The 4453-nt window shown below is 35.7% G+C and overlaps 1 pseudogene; it reads left to right on the forward strand.

The window, feature by feature from the left end:
• Positions 1-1075: 1075 nt before the first annotated feature.
• On the forward strand, positions 1076-3443 carry LOC145959047 (neutral ceramidase 2 pseudogene; annotated as a pseudogene).
• Positions 3444-4453: the final 1010 nt, after the last annotated feature.

A 4453-nucleotide genomic window follows, 5' to 3' on the forward strand; every position in this document is an offset into this window, starting at 1 on the left:
CGGCAGCATTCAGTTCAGTTGCGACAGAATCAAAAACTTAGCATGAGATACTTTGGCCCTTTTACTATCCTTGCTAAGATTGGTTCGGTGGCTTACAAGTTACTGCTGCCAGTCAATGCTAAAATACATCCTATCTTTCATGTTTCACAGCTAAAGGAATTCAAGGGAGATGACACTGCAACAACTATTCCTTTTCCATTACTTATTGATGAAGAAGGTATCATGCTGCAACCTCTACAAGTCCTCAACAGACGTACGATTCTTAAAGGAGAGCAACTCATTCCTCAGGTCCTGGTTCAGTGGAGTGGACAAGAGGTTTCTGAAGCTACTTGGGAAAATGCAGAGGACATGAGCCACCTATATCCCAATTTCAACCTTGAGGACAAGGTTATTTTCAATGGGGGAAGCATTTTCATGGGCCTAGAGGAGAATATTCCTCTTCAGGCAGAAAATGATAAGTTAGTTATTGAGGAAGGACACGTGGCAGCCTTTCCAGAGAATGCTTTGCTCAGGAGGAGCACACGCACTAAGATGACCAACACTAGGCTGAGAGATTTCGTGCAAGGAAAGTAGGCTGGCAGTATAATAACAACTTTTGCCCTTTAGTGAGAGTAGTGTAGAATGATGAATTGTCTCTTTCTCTTCTCATCTGTATTTTTCTGATTTCTCTCTCTCACCTCATATTCTCTAATTCTGTACTCATCCTTTACTATTGGTACCTATTTGCTGATAGAAGAATACAATCACTGCCATTCCTTGCCTTTTCCTTTATTCTGATTTCTTTTCCATTTTAGTACTGTTACAGAATATAAGCAGCAATGATATGAGGCATGTTGAATAAAAGAGGATACCAAATCATCAAGTTTTTATAAACTTATTAGATATCCATATTAGACAAAAGCAATTGATGTTAAGGAATATCGATCTTATTTAACTTCAGGAGTGGCAAGAAGCTAACTTAAATTCAACCAATAGAATGTCTGATTAATCAAACCTTGGAACAATCTAATGTTTTTGCTTCAGTTTATTTCAAAGAAATAATTCAAAAATTGTTTAGAAAAAAGAAAAGAAATTATTTCCAAAAAACAACCATTTGCTAACATTCAGTTACATTCTTTATTACCCTTCCCTTATACCATTCTTATATCAGTCATAAGCATGCAGTAGATGCTACCATATAGCTTTCCGGCTTAAAATTTGAGACAAACTAGATCTAAATTAATGCTAATAAGTAATAAAAATTTGCAGGTTGCTTCAACACTGTATGGTCCTCACACATTATCAACATACATCCAAGAATTTAAGAAACTAGCACGAGCAATGGTTGAAGGAATTAACTTCCCTCTGAAAGGTCCTTCACCACCAGATCTCTCATCTATACAAATAAGCCTCTTATTGGGTCCCTTTGTAGACTCACCTCCAGAATCACTTAAATTGGTTGACATAAAGGAATACATATTCTTTCCAAAGGAAGGCTATTTTACGAAGGGAGATACACCAGGTGCTACATTCTGGAGTGCCAATTTAAGATATGACCTTCTAATAGAAGGCACATTTGTAGCAGTGGAGAGGCTTCAAGGGGAAAGATGGATTGTTGTGTATGATGATGATGATTTAAGCTTGTTTTTCAAGTGGAAAGTGGATAATAGTTCCTATCAAGGCCTAACTACCATAGAATGGGAAATACCAAATGAAGCAGTTTCTGGAGTATACAAACTAAAGCACTTTGGAGAAACAAGGATCATCATTTTGTCCCCTATTAGTTAGTTTGCTGGTGCTTCAAGTGCATTTGCAGTGCAATAGGATAGCATCCCTGTTTTATTGAAAAAATTTTAATCAAATACAAAACAGAAGACTACAGTCCAATACTTTTCATGTTGCATATTATTCAAGGGCTAGGAATACATAACAATGTACTCATTTATCCATCCAAATCACACATCGAAGTCATTGTCCTTTACTCAATAAATCAAAAGCTTTATTGATGTCTTTAAACTCTACTTCATGAGTGACAAATTCATCCAACTGCAACTCCTATTTATATAAAGTGTCATGTTATACGTATAACTAAAATTATACAATATCATTTTTGTATTTATTTCTCTTCATTAATTATTTTATTTATTATGATAAAATATATTGTTATTGATAAAGAGAGATAAATACAAAAATAATGTTTTACAATTTTTTATTATACTTGTAACATTACTATTATATAAAACATACCTTCAATACCAAAAACGTAATTCGAAAAGGATTTAATCAATCATTAAAAGAGTTTTTCTTGCAAGTCTTTGAATTTCGAATTATTTTCTTTTATAAAAGGCACACCTGATATTAGTTATTTACTAATATCAGAGTTACAAAGATCTGGCCACTAGAAGAGATTTAGAAGAACTTTATGATAATATAGAAAGTATACACAAAACACAAAATCTTATTCTTAATAAGACTAAAAATCTAGAAGAAAAACTTGATAAAGCTTTTGAACTTTTAAAAGCCAAATCTCAACCCATAAATAGAGAACTTGATAAAATTTCTAATCAACTTTCTAAATTATCTTTAGGTAGTAATAATTCCTCCCCACAAATTTCTAATAAATTTATACTTGCTAGACCATGCAAATGAATTCTAGAACACAAACCATTCCTTTCATAGGAACATCACAAACCCTTTCGGGATATATACACACCTATTGCTAAAGCAATCAATCAATAACCTGGAATCTTAGACAGGTTTCTTAGGAGAACAAATTCTAGTTCTAGACAACTAGAAGAAATAGTAGACATATAGTCTAACATAGACATAGGTACAAATGCTAGGTGTAACAACCCAAATTTTCACTGGGCCGTGGGCCCAATTCGTTGCCTGGAACGGGCCGTTTCGAAAGTGAAACGGGCCGTTCTGGAATAAAGAAATTGCCTAAAAAACGTAGTTGAGAACGGGTCGTTCCGGTTGGAGAACGGGCCGTTCTGAAAGTAGAACGGGCCGTTCTGCTGGGATTGAGAACGGACCGTTCCGGTTTTGGAACGGGCCGTTCCAGTTGAGATTTTTGCTTGGTTCTGGAGGGTCCAGAACGGGCGTTCCACTTTTGGAACGGGCCGTTCTGGGTTAACTGAGGCAGATTCCTATAAATAGGAGGCCTTACCTCTCATTTTCTCACATCTCTCATTTTCTCTTCCTATTCTCTTCTATTCTTTCTTCTTCCCATCTTCTTTTCTCTGAAGACCATGGGGCACTTAGAGGAGGAGACCAAGAGATCCCTGTTGTAGTTTCAATTTCTGTTTATCCAGGTAGGGGGAAAAAGGGAATTATTTATATGTAGAGTTACATGAGGGAACTGGGTAGAGGAAGAACCCTTAGGGTTATGAGTAATTTTATAATTATTTCTGTTTGGAGAATTAATTATCTTATGTGATTCTGTATATATGTAGGACTACGAATATATGATTTGTTTGTAAAAATGATGCTCTGGAAGAGAGAACAAAATTATAGAAAAGTGTCTGTAAGTTAGGTTTTGAGAAAAATTAGATTATTTCTGTTTGAGGAATTAATGACCCCATTAGATTCTGTATGTGTTGAGGATTAGAAATACATATTTAATTTGTAAGAATGATGATCTGAGAGGGAGAACGAAACTGTAGAAAAGTGTCTGTGAGCTAGGTTTTGGAATAATTAGGGGTTTTATTGTTTATGTTGATAATTCCACTGATTATTATTACATTTATGAATGTTATATTAAATTGGTAATTCTATTGATTTAATATTGTATTAAACTGGGGAATTAATTGAGTTTTATATTATTGTTATATTATTGTTATAATGAGTATTCATGGTGAATTGCATGAGAGATGTGTAAAAGATTATTTTGTTAGACTTATATGTTGAGTATATGATATGAAATTGTGTATGTGATATGAAATCGTGATATGAGATGAGATGTTGTATGGACATGATTAAGAATGTGATTGCGATGTGTTTCCTCACACTAATGACTAGGGATGGCACGACCCCTGGGTAAGTGGTGCTACAGGGAGGGCGTGACCCTAGCATGGTGTGGGATGAGTAAGACAGTTAACACACACCACTTATGTCGATTATGGCAGCCCTGACATAGGGTTAATTGCAAGAGATTGTATGGATTGTAATGTGATTGTGGTTCCTCACACTCATGCTTCAGGGACGAGCGTACTCCTGAATGATCAGGGATGATACGAACCCTGGGTAGGTGATGCTTCAGGGACGAGCGTACTCCTAAATGATCGGGGATGATACGAACCCTGGTATGGTGTGGGTTGAGTGAGGCAATTAACCTGTATCACTTGTGTCAGATGTGGCGAGGTCTTGGCATAGTGTTAATTGTAAGATTGGCTTGAATTATGGATGTGGAAATGATATTGTTAATCGTAAGATTTATGTGGATTGTGATGGATTGATTGTGATGTGATTGTGA

Source organism: Cajanus cajan, chromosome 6, assembly GCF_000230855.2.
Source record: "Cajanus cajan strain Asha chromosome 6, NIPB_CcT2T_4, whole genome shotgun sequence".
Classification (NCBI taxonomy): Eukaryota; Viridiplantae; Streptophyta; class Magnoliopsida; order Fabales; family Fabaceae; genus Cajanus; species Cajanus cajan.